The sequence below is a fragment of the Astyanax mexicanus genome, chromosome 13, assembly GCF_023375975.1.
Source record: "Astyanax mexicanus isolate ESR-SI-001 chromosome 13, AstMex3_surface, whole genome shotgun sequence".
NCBI classification, from domain to species: domain Eukaryota; kingdom Metazoa; phylum Chordata; class Actinopteri; order Characiformes; family Acestrorhamphidae; genus Astyanax; species Astyanax mexicanus.
This window is the reverse complement of record NC_064420.1, coordinates 50,586,297-50,608,773: the sequence shown is the minus strand read 5'-3', so window position 1 is coordinate 50,608,773 and position 22,477 is coordinate 50,586,297. Positions and strand designations below refer to the sequence as shown.

At 38.8% G+C, this 22,477-nt stretch overlaps 1 protein-coding gene and 1 long non-coding RNA gene across 5 annotated transcripts in view; one reads left to right on the top strand and one right to left on the bottom strand.

Annotated features, from left to right (window-relative positions):
- Window positions 1-22,477, bottom strand: part of LOC103042003 (cadherin-4) — a 626,601-nt gene that overhangs the window by 368,736 nt on the left and 235,388 nt on the right. The window lies entirely within an intron of this gene.
- Window positions 14,598-14,954, top strand: LOC125780649 (uncharacterized). 3 transcript variants are annotated; one of them, XR_007423917.1, is made up of 3 exons: window positions 14,598-14,657; window positions 14,710-14,796; window positions 14,867-14,954. It is a non-coding gene; the product is annotated as an uncharacterized LOC125780649 (long non-coding RNA). The 3 variants fall into 3 exon arrangements; XR_007423916.1 differs by having other exon boundaries at window positions 14,710-14,814; XR_007423915.1 differs by having other exon boundaries at window positions 14,598-14,675; window positions 14,762-14,831.

Here is a 22,477-nt window from a genome sequence, read left to right as displayed (position 1 = left end):
GTGGGGGAAGGAGGAACTGCCACTGATTCTGTTACTTAAGCGACTTTTCTGCAGAGTCCTGACATCTTATTGTGACACATAATTAAAACAGAACGTTCTTATTTCCATTCAACAGCACAGCAGCATCCTGCTCTATTCCACATCAATCTCCTTAATTAAACCACTGCAAACCCGGCCTGAGATACAACACTCTCCAACAAACACCCATAAAAACACAGTTTATACTGAGTTCTGACTGTTAGGAGAACCTCTTCATTTAGATTAAATACTCTTAATCTGGATCACAGTTTGGATATTATGTTGGTGGAGAATGATGATGGAGTTTGATAAAGAATGATGGTGCTTGGGTTGGGAATGATGGAGTTTAGGTGGAGTTTGATGTAGAATGATGGTATTTGGGTTGGGAATGATGGTGTTTGGTTGGAGTTTGATGGAGAACGATGGTATTTGGGTTGGGAATGATGGTGTTTGGTTGGAGTTTGATGGAGAACAATGGTGTTTGGAATGGGAATTGTGGTATTTGGGTGGAGTTTGATGGAGAATGATGGTGTTTGGGCTGGGAATGATGGAGTTTGAGTGGAGAATTATGGTGTTTGGGTGAGTTTAAAGGCGAATGATGGTATTTGGCTTGAGAATGATGGAATTTGGGGAGTTTGATGGAGAATGATGGAGTTTGGGTGCAGTTTCATGGAGAATGATGGTATTTGGGCAGAGTTTCATGGAGAATGATGGTATTTGGGCAGAGTTTGATGTAGAATGATGTTGTATGTGTTGGGAATGATGGTGTTTAGGCACAGTTTGTTGGAGAATGATGGTATTTGGGCACATTTTGTTGGAGAATGATGGTATTTGGGCAGAGTTTGATGAAGAATGATGGCATTTGGGCAGAGTTTGATGGAGAATGATGTTGTATGTGTTTGGAATGATGGTGTTTAGGCGCAGTTTGTTGGAGAATTATGGTATTTGGGCGCAGTTTGTTGGAGAACGATGTTATTTGGGCGCATTTTGTTGGAGAATGATGGTATTTGGGCAGAGTTTGATGTAGAATGATGTATGTGTTGGGAATGATGGAGTTAGGCGCAGTTTGTTGGAGAATGATGGTAATTGGGTGCAGTTTGTTGGAGAATGATGGTATTTGGGCGCATTTTGTTGGAGAATGATGGTAATTGGGCGCAGTTTGTTGGAGAATGATGGTATTTGGGCACAGTTTGATGGAGAATGATGGTATTTGGGCGCAGTTTGATGGAGAATGATGGTATTTGGGCGCAGTTTGATGTAGAATAATGGAGTTTGGGAGCAGTTTGATGGAGAATGATGGTATTTGAGTTGGGAATGATGGTGTTTGATATCTAGCTGATTTAATGGCAGTGTGAATGCTGGCTATTAGCGGCTGTTGATGAAAAGCTTCTTGATTTGGACGGATAAATCTGAGAGCCTCTCCATCGGTCCATCACCGGCGGAGTGGCCTTCACCGCCGTTCTCCCGCCGCTCTCCAAAGGAAAGCTTTTAACGGGCTCGTTTGAAGCTGAAGTGAGTTTCACACTCTGCAGCTGTTCTCCTGCTAATGGCCTCTTTAATACCTGTCAACTGTCAAAACTGTCCAAGTTTGGAGCTTTAATACGCATGTGGTAAAAAGGCTGAGTCACTTAATGAAGGCTGAAAGAGATGCAGCAGCGACAGTTTTTATGCAGCACTTTACTGTCAATAACCAGAGTCCATTAGACACCAGAGCTTCACACGGCTCAACCTCAAAAACTACATTTTCTGATTAGCTTCTCCTACAGAGAACTCTACAAATAGATTTGTAAATTAATGTACGTTAAATTACAGTGTTTCTGTAATTCTACTGTATTTTACTGTAATTCTACTAACATAAAACAAATCACTAACAATAAAACTAATTTTACTAAATATCTAATAATATCAATATTCACTTATTAAATACAATAGCTGAACTCTCAGACTCTGGCTGCTGATGGAGAAGCAGCATGACCTACTGTACTCTCTCTCTCTCTCTCTCAGACTCCGGCTGCTGATGGAGAAGCAGCATGACCTACTGTACTCTCTCTCTCTCTCTCTCTCTCTCTCTCTCAGACTCCGGCTGCTGATGGAGAAACAGCAGCATGACGTACTGTACTCTCTCTCCCTCTCTCTCTCTCTCTCTCTCAGACTCCGGCTGCTGATGGAGAAGCAGCAGCATGACCTACTGTACTCTCTCTCTCTCTCTCTCTCTCTCTCTCAGACTCCGGCTGCTGATGGAGAAACAGCAGCATGACGTACTGTACTCTCTCTCTCTCTCTCTCTCAGACTCCGGCTGCTGATAGAGAAGCAGCATGACCTTCTGTACTCTCTCTCTCTCTCTCTCTCTCTCTCTCTCTCAGACTCCGGCTGCTGATGGAGAAGCAGCATGACCTACTGTACTCTCTCTCTCTCTCTCTCTCTCTCTCTCTCTCAGACTCCGGCTGCTGATGGAGAAGCAGCAGCATGACCTACTGTACTCTCTCTCTCTCTCTCTCTCAGACTCCGGCTGCTGATAGAGAAGCAGCATGACCTTCTGTACTCTCTCTCTCTTTCTCTCTCTCTCGGACTCCAGCTGCTGATGGATAAGCAGCAGCATGATCTACTGTACTCTCTCTCTCTCTCTCTCTCTCTCTCTCTCTCTCTCAGACTCCAGCTGCTGATGGAGAAGCAACATGACCTACTGTACTGATTCAAGTTTGCGATGTTTGGAATAATGTTACTGTTAAACTAAGCGTAAATGCCTAATATATATATATATATATATATATATATATATATATATATATATATATATATATATATATATCGCAGTTTTAGGCGCTAAATGATCTTCTATTGCGTGTAAAATCCTCTATACTCTCTCCACAGCTTCAGTAAGGCAGTAAATCCAGAGCAGTTGGTTTATCTAAAGTGACGGGATGTAATTCATGTGTTTCAACATGTCAGAACATTCCGGTTTCCATTTCCAGATCCGGACGACGTGTCAGGTAATAACACAGCTTTACAGAATAGAGGTCACGCTCCTAATGGAGTGGGAGGGGGAGGGCTCTCCGACCGGACGTGGCCGGTGACGAGTGTTTGTGTGAGTGTAAGTGTGTATATAAGAGTGTAATGAGTTTGTGGCAGTGTTAATAATTGAGGAGCTGCAGACAGATAGTGATTTACACTGAAATGCATTGCAGTAATGCTGTTCTCCTGACGCGTCTAATGGAGGAACCAGGCCTTTTATTAGCTGTGCAAATCCAATAGCATTAAATATTAAAGCCCCTCATTACGTATCACTGTCCGACACACACACACACACACACACTCAGTGGCCGTATAAACCTACATCACCAGAAATAATACCTATAAACCAGCAACGACAGTAATTACTGGAAACCACTCTAATGGATATCTCAGAATGAGTGTATAAGTGAGCATGTTTTGCTACCTTCCTGAGGACCTCAGGATCTGAGATGTCCTCACAAGAATAGAGGTAAAATGCTAAAATTCACTTTTTCTTGTTGTTCTTGGTCTCTCTGAGTTGTTTATGATGCTGCACATGATGAAACTCTTCCTCAACCTCTTGCTCATTGTCTGCAGCAGCCAGTAAAAAATAAAATATTCAGAAAAAACATCAGGAGTCAAACAGGAAAAGCACCGTGTCTACATCAACCCGTGAATTAGTATTCATGGCTCCGCCCACCTCGGCTCGGGAGCGCCCACAGACAGAGCTAAAGCCGGGCGGCGACGCCGTCTCGTCAGATGGGAGCTAACTAACAGCGCTAGGAACAGCATGCAGTTCATTCCTGTGTTATTTGTGTGAATAACACATCAGTGTTTATATACTTTACCCAGTAATTCAGAGCTAAGAAACAAATGGTTAGAATTAGTCTATGGAGGAAAAACACCAGCCAAGTATAATTGAGATAGGTAGGTGTACGTTTAGAACAGTTCTGTTTAAGACTAGTTAGTAGGTTACTAGGTCAGTGGCTGAACTGCACTTAGCAGGGCATTATTACACATGTTATAATGTAACATATGACGTTGCAAAGACTGTTATTAGTGTAAAAATGTCTTTATTTTAAAACGTTTCTAACTGTTGTTCGTCTCACTGCCTCGCTTCCTCCAAGAGCCGAAATCCTATCGTTCTTCTCCGCCCACTCCTCCACCGGACTAAAGCAGTGTTATACTGGATCACCGGACCTTTTTTTTTTTTTTTTTACCAAAACCAACCTGTGTGTGACTGTGTGTTATGTGTTTAAACCTTTCGGCTCGTCAGCTGAGCGCGAGCCACTCTGTGTATCTCGCCCAACATTCATAATTAATATCACTCTATCCAAACAATATCGCACGCACTCGTGCATCAGCGTCCGCAATACCGCACGCACTCGCACATCAGCGTCCGCGACACGGCGAGAAGCTTCCCGAACAGCAGAATAATTCACACGCCCAACACGACCCGACCCGGCAGGAGATCTGAACCCGCATCAGAAATTCATTTAAATATAGATTCAACTGTATTTTCTAAAGACATAATCTGCTGTATACGACTGCAGCACTGTACTGCAGAGTTACCCTTTTACTCTACTATACTGACATATCAAATACCCAACATACCATCAGTACAAAGTGAAAAAGTAATCTGATTACTGATTTCTCCTTAAAAGAGTAACTCAGTTACTTTATGGATTACTTAATTTTAAAATTAACTAACTTAGTTACTTTATGAATTACTTAATTAAAAAAATAAACTGACTCAGTTACTTTATGCATTACTTATTTTTTTAATTAATTGTCTAAGTTACTTTATGAATTACTTAATTAAAAAAAAAGAACTGACTTAGTTACTTTATGGATTACTTAAATTTAAAATTAACTGACAATTACTTTGTGGATTACTTAATTTTAAAATAAACTGACTCAGTTACTTTATGCATTACTTGATTTTAAAATGAACTGACAGTTACTTTATGGATTATTTAATTTTATAATTAACTGACTTACTTACTTTATGAATTACTTAATTTTAAAATGAACTGACTTAGTTACTTTTTAGTTACTTTTAAGTTACCGTTTTATCACTGCAACCATTGTGAGTTCCAGCAATAAAGTGACGAATGTAAACGGCTTTTTTGTTTATCCTTTCAGTGTGTCCAACCGGGTGCTACAGTAGCTTTTTACTAAGAAAAATGAGTAAATTAGTTAAAAAAATGACAAACAGTGACTTAAAACATATTCATACAATTTTTTGTTCAATAAAAAATTCATAGTTTGGATGAGTTTAGTATTAATCTACAATGCAGAACATTTTTAAATAATTAAAAAACACTGAATATTTTTAGTCTGCACATATTGTGCAGTCTCATATTGTAATATTTACAAAATACAGAACTTTTCAGAACATTTCTCCAGACATCACCAATAATCATTAATAATCTATCCCGTGTATTCTAGATTGGAGTAGAATAAATGCTATTTTGCACGTATATATTCTGATATAATCTGTGATATATGCATTACGGCAATGACACTACTATGGCACTGATATGAATAAATATACATCACTATTACACAGTAATACTGTGATATAAAGTGATGTATTTGGTGTATTTGGAGTGTTTAATTGGGTTTATAATAGTGAGAGATATAAAAGCGAATCCAGCTGTTTAATAAGATTAATAAAGTCAGAGCTCTAACGAACACGGCTGAACTGAATCAAAAGAGGACAGGAATGAAAGACAGATGAACAGGGGAGGCGCTCAGCATGTGGTAAAATAAAGAGAGAGAGAGATAGAGAGAGAGGTAGAGAGAGGTAGAGTTAGTGGGGGGTGTAGAGAACAGGGCTGCTCGGCTGAATGATTGACAGGTCTCTGAATGGCTGCTGAAAGATTCATCACAGAACACGGACCACGAGCAGAGCTGCATCTGAAACCATTACCATCAGAGCGTTCACACCAGGATCCAGATCCACACCACTTCTGCTTTAATCCTCATTCACACTGCATTCTTACTTTATTATAAAACAACAGATATTCTGTACAGTGAGCGTGCATTTCATCATTAACAGAAATATGGATATGCAATGGAACAAACAGGAGGATCAGTGAGTTTTTAGGATTTTTTTCTCGGTCACGTGACATCATCACAGCGTTCAGTAGCTCCTCCATTTCCACTCGCTTTTGTGTTTTTAACGTGGATCTTTGTGGAAACCGTGGCGCGCCCGAAGTGTAATTAGGGCGCGCGGCAGTGGACAAATATCTATTTTATTACACGTGAGTGGTTGATATGGAATCCCATGTGCTCGCAAATTCTAGTAGTCACTAGAATGTTTGTAAGTGGCTGCTTTGGTTTCGCTAATTAGTTGCTATGGTATTCCAGGTATTTTTTTGCAGTGGTGTTCCTAAGTGGTTGATTTAATAGCTCAAGGGAATGTTATTGTGTTGTTAAGTGATTGCTTTAGTATCTAAATTAATTGATACAGTTTTGTTAAGAGGTTTGTAAGGTGTTGCTAGGTGGTTGCTGTGGTGTTGCTATGGTATCACAGGTAGTTTTTTTTTTATTTCAGTGGCATTCTGAAGTGGTTTATATGGTATCCCAAGAGGATGTTATAGTGTTGTTAAGTGATTGCTATAGTATCTAAAATGATTGATATGGCATTGCTGAGAGGTTGGTAAGGTGTTGCTCGGTAGTTGCTAAATGGTTTGTGGAGGTTGTTTTGGTGTTGCTAATTGGTTGCTATGGTGTTCCAGATACGTTTTTGCAGTGATGTTCCTAAGTGGTTCCTAATATGGTCTCTCAGGGGAATGTTATGGTGTTGTTAAGTGATTGCTATAGTATTTGAATAGATTGATATTGCAATGCTGAGTGGTTGGTAAGGTGTTGCTCGGTGGTTCTTAAATGGTTTCTAGGTGGTTGCTTTGGTTTTGCTAATTAGTTGCTTGGGTGTTCCTGGTAGTTAATTGCAGTTGCATTCCTAAGTGGTTAATATGGTGTCCTAAGTATCTAAATGGCTATGTCGTTGGTAAGGTCTTGCTCTGTGGTTGCTAAATGGTTTCTAGATGGCTGGCTTGGTGTTGCTATTTGGTTGCTACGGCATCCCAGGTATTTTTTTTTTTTTTTTTTTTGCAGTGGCATTCCTAAGTGGTTGATATGGTGGCATTCCTAATATGGTTGATAAGAGGATGTCACGGTGTTGTTAATTGATTGCTACAGTATTTGAATTAATGGATTTGGTGTTGCTGAGTTGTTGGAAAGCTGTTGCTTTGTGGTTGCCAAATGGTTTCTAGGTGGTTGCTGTGGTGTTGCTAGTTGGTTGCTGTGGTATCCCAGGTAGGTTTCCGCAATGTTCCTCTGAACCACTAATTACTCAAGGCCCCTACGACTTTCATATTTATTATTACTATGTTATTAATATTTATTATTAAAATAATTATTAGATGCATCAAAATACATTTGGTCCTCACAAATATATAAATACATACAAACACAATCATCCAGAAGCGAGTGTGTGTCGCCGATTTCTCACACACAGCTGATTTCCATCCACCACTGTGAGCTCTGATACAACACTACGACCAACTGCTGTCAGGAGGGAACAGCTGTGATCTCCACAATCATCACACACACACACACACACACACACACTCACACACACACACACCTCCAGCCCTCAACCAAAGCCCAGAAGCCCAGGCGCACTTGTTATTCATAGACTTCACTTTGTCTCAGCTTCTGTTTGCTCCGCTGTGCGAAAGGCCACCAGGACGAGTGAAAAGAGCAGAAAAAACACGAGAGCAGTGTGGAGTCATGGCCGCACTGATACACACCAACACACACATAATTACAGGTCGCCGCCTCACACCTTTTCTGAAGATGGAGAGATCCATTATTCTGTTGGGGACCTGGATAACCTGCCAACCTGCGGGCGACTCGTCTCTTACAGCGACGCATCAGAACACAATCACTTAATAATACAATAAAATTAACTTTATCAATCAGGATCTGATCTGAAAATGTGTAAAAATACTTTAGTATATAATTGATTGTGGTGACGGACAGTTCTGGTGGAAACAGGAGAGTTGAGGTGCACATTGAATTCTGCGTGATTTGATAAGCCGTGGTTTTATGTTTTTTGGATACAATCCGGGTTAGCACCCGAACATCCCTTTCAGACAGCTTCCTCTTACAGCGTCCACAGTTAATCCTGTTGGATGTGGTTGGTTCTTCTTGGTGGTATGCTGACATTACCCTGGATACCGTGGCTCTTGATGCATCACAAAGACTTGCTGTCTTGGTCACAGATGCTCCAGCAAGACGTGCACCAACAATTTGTCCTCTAGCTGAAATGTATCTCTCTCTCTCTCTTCTGTCTCTCTCTGTGTCTCACTCTCCCTCTGTCTGCATATGTTCTCTGTCTTTCTCTCTGTCTCGCTCTCTATTTATCTCTTTCCATCTCTCTCTATCTGTCCCGCTTTTCTTTTCACTATCTATCTGTCTGTCTGTCTCTCTCTTTATCTCTGTCTCACTCTGTATTTTTTCTCTCCCTCCCTTTCTGTCTGTCGCTTTCTGTCTCACTCTTAATGTTTATTTCTCTCTCTCTCTCCCTCTGTCTCTCTCTCTCTGTCTGTGTCTCTCTTTGTCTTTCTCTTTTTCTCGGTCTTGCTCTCTATGTATTGCTCTCCCTCTCTCTGACTGTCTGTCTGTGTCTCTTATTCTCTCTCTGTCTTGCTCTCCCTCTCTCTCTTTCTCTCTCTGTATGTCTCCCTCCATCCCTCTGTCTCTTTCTGTCTCTCTCTCTGTGTCCCCCTCTTCTTATCACTCTCTCTTACTCTTCACTTATCTCTCCTTCTGTCTGTCTCTCTCTGTTTTGCTCTCTATTTATCATTCTCCCTCTCTCTGTCTCTCTCTTTTTCTCTCTCTGTCACACTGTCCCTCTCTCCCTTTCTCTTCCTCTGTCTCTCTCTCTCCTTTCTCTTTCTTTCTGACAGTAAGAAAGATTATATGAGTCTTTTATCTCAGTTAATGAAAATCACAGCAGTGTGTGTGTGTGTGTGTGTGAGTGTGTGAGTTTTACTGTGTGTGTGTTAGTGTGTGTGTGTGTGTGTGAGTGTTACTGTGTGTGTGTGTGTGTGTGTGTGTTATAAATGGTGAATATTCCGTCTCTTTGATGAGTGTAAGGTAGCGCTTCACTAAATTCTACAAATTGAACTGGTTTAAACACAAAGGCAGACGATGTTTAACTGAAGACGCCGTTCCCCCGGAGACCCGTCTCTCTGGAGACGCTCCATCAGCTCGGTTCTGTAAAGGTCCGAGACTCGGTTCTGCTTTCTTCATTACCTCCTTTATTCCTCCTCCCATTCAGCCTTTAATCTACTATTCCTTATTTCATTATTTTATATTAACCTGTTTCATTCCTTTCATAATAAGAATATTTAGCCATTAAAGTGAATTATTATTATTCAGTCAGGCAGTGAAGAGAACTGAACTGAACTGAAGTAAATTAATACAAAAAAAAAAAGAATAAAAGATAAATAAATCAAAGACTGTTTAATAAATCTGAACTGACCACACTGTAACAGAGTTGGAGTTAAATATATTCAATCTGAACTGATTAAACAAGATTCAAACAGAACTGAATCAGAATCATCTGAACTCAGGATTAAGGATTAAACTCCACTCTGAACTCTATAGAACAGAACTAAACAGAAACTGAGCTAGTGGAATTAAACTGCCTGTATTACAATGAAATAAACTGAATTAAACACAATTAATCTACACTAAACCTAAAATAAAAATAACCAAACAAATTCAAAAACATCATACCTGAACACATTTAAACTCAAGCATATGGTATGAAGATAATGTATAATGGTAATGAATAAGAATAATGTATACAGGTAAAGTCTGAAGATAATGTAAAAATATGCTGTATAATGAATGTATTGTATAAAATTAGTAATCAAGCAGTAATAAAGATAATGTATGAAGGTAATGTATAAAAGTAAATTATTAGGTTAATATATAAAGATAATGTATAAAGGTAATGTATAAAGATAATGTATGGTGGTAATGTATGAGTGTAATGTAGAGGTAATGCATAAAGATAAAATATGAAGGTAATGTACAAAGGTAATGCATAAAGGTAATGTATAAAGATAATATATAAAGATAATGTATAAAGATAATGTATAAAGGTAATGTATAAAGATAATATATAAAGATAGTGTGTAAAGGTAATGTATAATTTTAATGTATAAAGGTAATGTATGAAGGTAATGTATAAAGGTAATGTATGAAGATAATGTATAAAGGTAATGTATAAAGGTAATGTATGAAGATAATGTATAAAGGTAATGTATAAAGGTAGTGTATGAAGATAATGAATAAAGGTAATGTATAAAGGTAATGTATGAAGATAATGAATAAAGGTAATGTATAAAGGTAATGTATGAAGATAATGAATAAAGGTAATGTATAAAGGTAATGTATAAAGGTAATGTATAAAGGTAATGTATGAAGATAATGTATAAAGGTAATGTATAAAGGTAGTGTATGAAGATAATGAATAAAGGTAATGTATAAAGGTAATGTATGAAGATAATGAATAAAGGTAATGTATAAAGGTAATGTATGAAGATAATGAATAAAGGTAATGTATAAAGGTAATGTATAAAGGTAATGTATGAAGATAATGAATAAAGGTAATGTATAAAGGTAATGTATAAAGGTAGTGTATGAAGATAATGAATAAAGGTAATGAATAAAGGTAATGTATAAAGGTAATGTATGAAGATAATGAATAAAGGTAATGTATAAAGGTAATGTATGAAGATAATGAATAAAGGTAATGTATAAAGGTAATGTATAAAAGGTAATGTATGAAGATAATGTATAAAGTTAATGTATAAAGGCAGTGTATAAGGCTGTTCTAGAAGGCTGAAATCGGGTGGTACAGATGTTGTGATAAATATACTTTTCTCCACTTTAAACAGAACCAGATACTGAGACCCAAGAGACGAACGAGACGTTTCTGATCAATAAATAATGTCTGTGTTAAGAGCAGCGTGACACACACACACACACACACACATTAAAACCTTACACACTGTATATATACACACACTATACAGTTTATAATGATGTAATGATGAGTTTAAATGGTCTTGTGGACAAAAAGGACAAACAGAAGTGGGAGAAGAAACACACACACACACCTACACCTACACACACACATGTTTTAATGATCTATAGGTGAGTTGTGAAGTGTGCAGCCTGATTTAAGGCATATCAGCATGTCTTCGCTATCGTAACGACAGGAAAAGTACATGCATTTATTCAGCTACTGTATATTGCACCCACTGCTGACACAGATGTGAAAATGCACAATGTAGTCGAGAAGTACTGCCAATAGAATAGAAACAGGAACAGTTTCCAGAATCTAGTTTAAAGTCTCCACTGATACAGACTGCTGAAGACGAGTCTGTTTGTTTGTTCTTTCTTTTGTCTTTTCTTCAGTTTAAGTGTGTGTGTGTGAGTGTGTGTGTGTAATGGTGTCTCCAGAACATCCTCCACCGCTGACCTTTCCATCCCTGCCTCTCTCCAGATTAGGCCTGACACACCCTTCCCACACACACACACACACACACACACACACGCACACACACATATATATATATATATATATATATATATATATATATATATATATATATAAACAGGACTGTAGGCCTTTCGCCCTTTGCACCCAACACTGATACTGACGACAGAGCCCATCACCACACACCAGTGTGATCACACACACACACACACACACACACACACACACACACACACACACACACACTATATTAAAATATGCTGTTGTATGTGGGAAAAGTAATATAATGTTAGCACTGGATAAAGCGCTGACAGCACACACAGCTAAAGGTCAGCCTGGCCGGAGCTACATGATACACAACATAAAGTTCATAGCAGATAAATACATACTGGATCCCCTCCACTGTAACATTTATATATTTTAGATGTATTTCTCACTCCACTGACTAAGAAATCTAACAAAACAAATCATTAAATATTACTGTATTAATAGCTATTAACTGTGCAAATGTGATATCAAATGCTAATGATTTCTTTCAGTCTCCACTATGAATTTTTCAGTACATATTATGAATAATTCATAATCCAATATGGATATTTAGTAACTACCAGTAACTTCATTATGAACTATTCAGCATTCAAAATAAATGATTAAGTATCCACTATGATTTTCTCAGCATCTGCTATGAATTATTCAGTGTCTACTTCACATGATTCAGTATCCACTATGAATTAATCAGTATATACTATTAATTATTTAGTGTCTACTACACATGATTCAGTATTCACTATGAATTATTCAGTATATACTATTAATTATTTAGTGTCTACTACACATGATTTAGTATCCACAATGAATTTTTTCAGAATCTGCTATGAATTATCCAGTGTCTACTACACATTATTCAGTATCCACTATGAATTATTCAGTATATACTATGGATTATGCAGTATCTACTATAAATGATACAGTATCCACTATAAATTATTCATTATCTACTATATATAAATCTGCTTCCACTATGAATATTCAACAGCTACTATGACTCATTTATAGCTAGGATAATAGCTAGGAACTATTCGGTCTCCACTACAAATGATTCAGTATCCACTGTGAATTATATGGTTTCCATATTATCACATATTATCTGCCACAAATTATTTACTAATAATGATGTACATATGCAGTACATAACATGAATTATAGAATCCACTATGAATTAGTATCTGCAGTGAAGCATTATAATAATGATTGTGAATTGTACTTAATGTAATGTTGAATTGTGAATTGAATTTTGTTGCTTCAAAATCCAGTAATTGTGAGTGTATCCAGTATATATTGGTCAGATATTGTGATACTGTATGTGTGAACAGTGTTTATACCTTTAAACTGAAGTGAGAACAGTGAGAACAGTGTGTGATTGAAGCTGAGCTGACCTGAATAAGGTTCTCCGCTCTACAGAACCTTTCATCATGTTATGTTATTTTATGCTAGCTGGCTAAAAAGCCTTAGCATGTCCAAGTTACGGAGCCCAGCCTGAAGCTAACTGCAGTGTTTTATTATTTATCAGATTCTGTTGTATTCGGTGGTTGGTGCTCCTCGTCGAGCTCAGCGTTCCTCCATTACATGCAGATAACGAAGCTCGCGGGAGAAAATCTCCCTGAGAAAATGTTGTTCTCCTGTCCACATCAAACCAACCAGGAATGTGTGGATTCGCTCATGCTCTATTTTACTGCAGCGTCCACAGCTTCTGGCTTTAACACAGGGAGAGCAGCCCAGCACAGAGATGTGGGTCAGATACCAGCTACCATGATGAAAAACGCCCCACATCAATTCAGCCCCACGCTAAATCACTCAGCAGCTTTAAATAGAACAGATCAGAGGAGCAGAGAAGAGACGAGAAAGAGGAAAAGAGAAAAAGGGAAGAGAAGTTCAAAAAGAAGAAGAGAAGAGCAGTGTGGACAGGAGAAGAAAAGAGAGAATAAAGGCCAAGAGAAGGGATGAGAAAAGAGAAAAGAACAAAAGAGATAGGAAGGGAGAACATGAGAAAAGAAAAGACAACAACATAAGACAAATTGACAAAATTTGAGAGAAGAAAGGAGAAAACAAGAGAAGACAAAAAGAGACGAGGTGAGAATAGAATGGTTTAGATTAGAACAAAATAGTTAAGACAGGAATAGAATGATCATAGAGTGATCATCAGCTTCTCATGAGAAGACAGGAGAGCAGACAAGATGAGAAAGAACTGAAAAGAGGAGGAGAAACAAGAACAGGTCAGAAGAGAATGCAGGAGAAAAGACAAGCGGTGAGAATTGGAGAAGAGAAGAAGCGAAGGAAGAGAAGACCGGAAACAAGGTAAGATGAGGAGGGTTTAAATGAGACAAGACTGGATGAGATAGGAGAAGAGAAGAGAAGAGAAGAGAAGAGAGGAGAAGACACAAGATGAGACGAGACAAGACCGGATGAGGCAAGAGAAGAGAAGAGAAGAGAAGAGAAGAGAAGACAAGAGAAGAGAAGACAAGAGAAGAGAAGACACAAGATGAAATTAGGGGAGATGAGATGAGACAAGACCAGATAAGGCATTGTACAGACATGAGATGTGAAGAGATGAGATGTAAAGTGTAGAGAAGACAGGAGACAAAGATGAGACGAGGCGAGACGAGAAGATAAATGCACTATATTGTGGTTGAATGATGTTGAATGTAGTGTTTTGTGGTGGACTGCAGGTCATTTCACCTGTCTGTCCCAAAACACACCTGTTATTGACCGACTGACCAAACACTTATCACCACTCACCTGAGAGAGAGAGAGAGAGAGAGAGAGAGAGAGAGAGAGATGCAGTACAGTACGAGTGCATTTAAGTAGTTGAACTTTAATCTGTGGATCTGAAAGGCGGTGTGGAGCGTTTTAGTTGCCATGGTTACGGATGGCGAGGGCACGATGCCCGTCTCTGTACGGGGGCACAGGGAGGAGATGGCACTGATTGGCACTTATAGAACAGGGTTCTCTTACAGCACAGGGTCTCTTACAGCACAGGGTTCTCTTACAGCACAGGGTTCTCTTACAGCACAGGGTCTCTTACAGCACAGGGTTCTCTTATAGCACAGGGTCTCTTACAGCACAGGGTTCTCTTACAGCACAGGGTCTCTTACAGCACAGGGTCTCTTACAGCACAGGGTCTCTTACAGCACAGGGTTCTCTTACAGCACAGGGTCTCTTACAGCACAGGGTTCTCTTACAGCACAGGATTCTCTTACAGCACAGGGTCTCTTACAGCACAGGCTTCTCTTACAGCACTGTTAGTGAATTTCCTAAAAGTCAGAATGACCAAATAAATAAATGTAAATTAATAAATGAATAATAAAATACTTTTGATGGGTTCAGTCTGTTAACCCTTCATTAGATTTCTAATAAATGATCACAGTAAAAGTAAAGGGTGGTAGGCGAGCAGTAGGCGAGCAGTAAGCGAGACTGTCGAGGGTTAAACAGAACGGGTTTCTGTCACGTTAAGCGTCTCCCAGTTTACAGAGGAACCTTCTGGCAAAGAGAAATCACAGATGTTCCAGCAGAGATTAATGACTCCTCACAGCTCAAACTTCTGACGGGTTTCTCACTGGTTTCTCTCCCTGTCGCACGAGCGCTCACACACAGACCGGTCTCAGAGTCTGTTCACACTTCAAACACAAGGTTTTATACTTTGTAGAACAACACTGATGATGCCAAAACTTATTTAAAACTGGATGGTATATAATAAGTTGGTAGGTAACAGGATGGTATATAATCAGTTGGTATGTAACAAGATGGTATATAATAAGTTGGTAGTTAACAGGATGGTATATAATCAGTTGGTATATAACAAGGTGGTATATAATCAGTTGGTATGTAACTGGATGGTATATAATCAGTTGGTATGTAAAAGGATGGTATATAATCGGTTGGTATGTAACAGGATAGTATATAATCAGTTGGTATGTAAAAGGATGGTATATAATCAGTTGGTATGTAAAAGGATGGTATATAATCGGTTGGTATGTAACAGGACGGTATATAATCAGTTGGTATGTAAAAGGATGGTATATAATCGGTTGGTATGTAACAGGATAGTATATAATCAGTTGGTATATAACAAGGTGGTATATAATCAGTTGGTATGTAACAGGACGGTATATAATCAGTTGGTATGTAAAAGGATGGTATATAATCGGTTGGTATGTAACAGGATAGTATATAATCAGTTGGTATGTAAAAGGATTGTAACAGTTGGTATTGTAACAGGGTGGTAAATTTAATCACCAAATAAAATGGCCAAATGTTTTAAAAGTTTCATATTCCTGACCTAAAACTGTTAAAATGTTAAAATGACCTAAAACTGTTAAAACCTAAAAATGTTTCAAATCAATCAGAAAGATAATAAATAAAGATTTTTATGGATAATGTTTTTAAGTCAGTGTTTGAATGGCACTGTGCATACAGGTACACACACACACACACACACACACTTTTGGCCCTGGTTTGTTTGGTTAAAGGCAGTATAAACACAGTATAATGTCGTCACTCTGGAGAGAAGACTGTAATTCTACAGTGCAGAAGTTCTCTCACCTCCAGATCTAAAATTAGTCTGAATGTTCTTCTGGGACTCTGCCTGAAGCTCCAGCGACATGGGAAGGTCACCTTAAAGGTATGAAAATCATACCCCCCCCCCCCCCCCCTTCCTACACACACACATACACACACACTCCGCTCCCCAGGGTGGAAATTTCTTCATTAATTTTGTTTGATCACGTTCATCTCGGCACCGGGACCTTTAAAGTTAACAAACTTTGCATACGACTTTTATGTTTCATGCATATTTCACAGAAATCCCCCCGAAGCCGTCATCGCTTCAAAGCAGCAGAGGTCCCCCCCCCCCACACACACACTGCGCTTTAGAGGAGCATCAATATTAATAGAAGAAAGCAGTGATTAATTTGCTTTAATGTCTGATTACTGAAGTGCTTTTGTGCTTTTATACACTTATACAGAATCTAAACAGGCGGCGTTTCTGTTAGCGCTGCTTAATGAAGCGCTGAACTACGCCAGGACACCGCCGCCTCCCGGGTACAGCCCCTCACTGATCCCATCTAATCAATCGATCGCCCTTCTGATCGAGCTGATCCTGCGTCACGGTGCTGCGGGGGTCTTGGGGAAAAGGAAGCTGGTCTACTGGAACTGACTGAAGTTAGTTAGTTAGTTAGTTAGTAGAAGGAAGCACCTTGAGGGACCTTGAGACCTGAGGTTCTGGGACACCGGTCAAACGTTGCAGCTAGGGGTGGACGATATGGCTCTAAAATAATATCACGATATTTCATGGTATTTTCATGATAACGATACTTTTGGCGATATGACAAAAAAAACACTGAATTCGAAAAATTATTAAAAAATGTATTATTGCATGCACTATGATATGGCTAACTGAGATATATATATATATATATATATATATATATATATATATATATATATATATATATATATATAAAATATATATTTTACCAGATTTGTAACAGTAGAAGTCAATGATCAAGAATGTCATGATGCTAATAATAATAATGCACTTCAAATATCTCTATATATCCAGGATTAAAGTAAAATAAATGATACTAAACAGATATAATCTGTCTCTAGTAGATAGTATATAATGGGTAATGAGAACAGTGTGAATTTTTATTTTGCTAAAAACAGCAAAAAAGTCGTACCCTAATGTGATATTAGGTAATTAAAGGGTGCGTAATATGGCACCATATTTCAGGGTATAATATCAATCACCATATATTTAAAGGTTTCGGCGATTCTATCACGTACGATATGATATGGCACACCCCTAGTTGCAACACACCTTAAATTCTGTGTTTTTCCCTCACGAAGGTTAAAAACGTTATAACGATGAAACTGGCTCTCATCAGGACTGGAAAAGCAGAGCAAGAAGAAGAATGTTCTTCAAAAAGATTTGTAAACAAGCGCTATAGTGCTTGAATTAAGCATTTTGATTTCAATCAATTAATCAATCAATCAACCGAGCATTTAGAAAACAGGGATTGACACGACAAAGAAAATAATAACTAGTGCTGGACGATATGGACAAAATTTATATTGCGATATATTTCTTAATTTTAGTCGATACGATATAATTTCGATATCGATATAAATACTTTGAAGACCTGCAGTGGAAATCTGTACCTACTACTGTCTAACAATTTTATTTAAGTCTTTGAAACCTCCAATAACTATATAATACTTTAATACTCTAAAATTCAGCTAAAACTAACTTTCACATAATACAATAAAAAACACAAATAAAAAAAATAACTAATAATAAAATAAAATCTATATAAGTTAGAAAGCAAAATTACAAAACTATTTAAGAAATAAAAGTTGAAGTTAAACAGGTACAGGCTGTGCTGAACTCATCAAGAGTTACTTGAATTTCTTGTCTCTTAATAAAGTGTTTGAGAGCATCAGTTAAAGTAAAGTAGTGAAGAGGTAGAGTTACAGGTATACAGTGAATAGTGAATATTTGAGTAATGTTCGAATCCAGATCATACCACAGTTAGTTCAGACCCTGCAATGTGATTGGCTGAGAGGCTGAAAGGCGTTCTATGAGTGCCGTTATCAGACGGTAATGTACTGTAACCGAACCTCTCCGTGTATTACTGTATTACTCCACCACATACAGGTAACCTAGCAACGATGCAGCAGCGCTTACAAACCAAACAGCGCAGCTACAAACAAACAGAGCAGTAATGGAACTATTTTAACTGGCGGAGTTTTTATAACCAAACAGATCCTATTTTCTCCTCCTCTTTAACTCTTTAAAATCTTTCAATAAACAGTGATAATAGAACTGTGGTATAATAGTCACAATAATACACTAGAGGTTCATGCTATAACCTGTAATATTGGCACTTCCACTTTTCCACAGATAATAAACAAGCTCTTCTGAAAGTGCATTTGCACATCTGTGTCAGCAACAGGTAGCTGATTAATTGCATGTATCAGAAGAGGTGGGCACAAATATTTGGACATATTGTATTGTGTTGGTGAGAAATGGAAGATGTGAATGTTACCCATTCTCCTAAGTTTGTGCAATGTGAGAAGTATGTGTGTGTGTGTGAGTGTGAGTGTGAGAAGTGTGTGTGTGTGTGTGTGTGTGTGTGCAGGTGAGACGGTTGGTGGTCTCGTCGGATCAAAAGCGAGACGTTGCGTGAAACTCCCCCTGATTTACCGCCGCCCTCCTCAAAACACGCGAGAGGTCTCAGTGGGGAACGTGTCATATATAATAACTACACCTCTCTCGCCCAATCTCTCCCTCTCTCTCTCTATTTCTCTCTCTCGCTCTCTCTTTCACTCTCGCTCTCTCTCTCTCTATTTCTCTCTCTTGCTCTCTCTTTCACTCTCGCTCTCTCTCTCTCTATTCTGTCTCTCTGTAAATGGGAAACTCAGTGGAGCTGTAAATGTGCTCATTTATTTTATTTTATTCAAATGTGACATAGTGCAGAAAACAGCTGGAGTGTTTCCATGCTCTTCTGCATGAGTGTGTGTGAGTGTGTGTGAGTGTGTGTGTGTGTGTGTTAGGGCTGTATGATATGGAGAAAAATGTGATGTGTGATAGCGTTGATAAATACCTCGATATCAAGGTGAAACAAATATTAAATATTAATATTGTAATATAGTCTAAAGATTTCTAATGCTTTTTAGTCTCTTGTTTTTGCTGCTCTCATTTTTCCCAGGATAAGAAGTAGTTTTAGTGTGAGCGTTCACTGTGGATCTCTACCTCACACTAATGCAACAGTAAGGCTGTTCTATTGCGACTGTTAGGCTGTTCTATTGCAACTGTTTGGCTGTTCAATTCATCTGTTTGGCTGTTCTATTGCAACTATTCAGCTGTTCTATTGCAACGATTCAGCTGTTCTATTGCAACTGTTTGGCTGTTCTATTGCAACTGTTTGGGTGTTCTATTGCAATTGTTAGACGGTTCTATTACGACTGTTAGGCTGTTCTATTGCAGCTGTTTCGGTGTTCTATTGCAGCTGTTAGGCTGTTTTATTGCGTCTGTTTGGGTGTTCTGTTGCGACTAATTGGGTGTTCTATTGCAATTGTTAGACTGTTCTATTGCGTCTGTTTGGGTGTTCTATTGCGACTAATTGGGTGTTCTATTGCGGCTGTTAGGCTGTTCTATTGCAACTGTTCGGCTGTTCTATTGCAACTGTTTGGGTGTTCTATTGCGACTAATTGGGTGTTCTATTGCGGCTGTTCGGCTGTTCTATTGCGGCTGTTAGGCTGTTCTATTGGAGCGGTTTGGGTGTTCTATTGCGACTAATTGTTCTTTTGAACTTGTTCAGCTGTTTGGTTATTCTATTGCAACTGTTCGGCTGTTTGACTGTTCTATTGCAACTGTTCAACTGTTTGACTGTTCTATTGCAACTGTTCAGGTGTTCAGCTGTTCTACTGCAACTCTTTGACTGTTCTACTGCAACTCTTCAGCTGTTTGGCTATTTTTTTTTTACTTGTTCAGCTGTTTGGTTATTCTATTCCAAATGTTCGGCTGCTCTGTTGCAACTGTTTGGGTGTTCTATTGTAACTGTTAAGCTGTTCTGTTGCACCTGTTCAGCTGTTTGGCTTGTCTATTATTACTGTTTGGCTGTTCGATTGTTCTATTGCAACTGTTTGGCTGTTCTGTCGCAACAGTTGGCTATTCTATTGCACCCCTTCAGCTGTTTGACTGTTCTATTGTAACTGTTCAGGTGTTCGGCTGTTCTATTGCAACTAGTCGACCCAGACAGCATGATTTCAGCAAGATTTCATTTCAAATCTATATTTGAATCCATATTTAACCAAAATTAAGAACAAAACAGGGCAGGAAAAAAGAGAAAAACTGGAGAAGAACAGCTCAATTTTACATGTGAGAGAGAGAGAAAAAGAGAGAGAGATAATAGAGAGATGTAGTGTCTCTCGGCCGCTGGTTGAGGGGGTAGGGAGTGATTAATAGTCTGATGGGAGTGTTTGGAGGGTGTTTAAGAGCCGCGGACGCTCTAGTCGAGGTTACGCCAATGAACTTTATGTCACTTCCCATTTCCTCCAAAACACTCCAGCGACGTAATCATCTCCTCATCTCCCCGCCCGGGAAAGCGTAGCGGATAACTAATTCAGGAAATTGCCTTTTTTTTATTAGTCACACTTCATTACAGCCAGGAATAAATACATTACAGCTATTAAACATCGCCGTTTCCCCCTCCAGCCCCTCGCCGGACCCTTCTCAACACCTTAACACCTCTATACCTCAACACCTCTACAACCCAACACCTCTATACATCAACACCTCTATACATCAACACCTCTATACCTCAACACCTCTATACATCAACACCTCTATACCTCAACACCTCTATACAACAACACCTCTATACAACAACACCTCTACATCTTAACACCTTTATACCTCTATACCTCAACGTCTCAACACCTCTATACCTCAACACATCTATGCCTCAACACCTATATACCTCGACACCTCTACATCTCAACACCTCTATACAACAACACCTCTATACAACAACACCTCTACATCTTAACACCTTTATACCTCTATACCTCAACGTCTCAACACCTCAATACTTTAACAACTCTAGACCTCAACATATCAACGCCTCTATACCTCTACATCTCTACTTCTTAACACCTCTATACATCTACATCTCTATACCAAAACACCTCCACACCTCAACAACTCAACACCTCTATACCTCTACATCTCTAAACCTCAACACCTCTATACCTCAACACATCTATGCCTCAACACCTCTATACCTCGACACCTCTATGCCTCAACACCTCTATGCCTCAACACCTCTACACCTAAACACCTCTATACCACAACACCTCTATAACTCTACAACCAAACATCTCTATACCTTTACACCTCTATATATCAACACCTTTACAACTAAACACCTCTATACATCAACACCTCTATACCTCAACACTTCTACACCTCAACACCTCTACAATTCAACACCTCTATACATCAACAACTCTACAACTCAACACCTCTTCAACTCAACACCTCTACATCTCAACACCTCTTCAACTCAACACCTTTATACATCAACACCTCTATACATCAACACCTCCACATTTTAACACCTCTACATCTCAACACCTCTACAACCCAACACCTCAACACCTCTATACAACAACACCTCTACAACTCAACACCTCAACACCTCTATACATCAATACCTCTACACCTCAACACTTCTATACCTCAACACCTCTACACCACAACACCTCTACATATCAACACCTCTATACATCAATACCTCTACACCTCAACACTTCTATACCTCAACACCTCTAAACCACAACACCTCTACATATCAACACCTCTACAACTCAACACCTCTACAACCCAACACCTCAACACCTCTATACAACAACACCTCTACAACTCAACACCTCAACACCTCTATACATCAATACCTCTACACCTCAACACTTCTATACCTCAACACCTCTACACCACAACACCTCTACATATCAACACCTCAACACCTCTATACATCAATACCTCTACACCTCAACACTTCTATACCTCAACACCTCTACACCACAACACCTCTACATATCAACACCTCTACAACTCAACACCTCTACAACCCAACACCTCTATACATCAACACCTCAACACCTCTATACCTCAACACCTCTACACCACAACACCTATATACCTTTTCACAGCTGTTCAGCTGTTCAGTTGAAACTGTTCGTCTGTTTCAGTAATGCTGTTCAGTGGTAGCGTGATTGGGCTAATGGATCAGTGATATAAAGTTGAGAAATGAG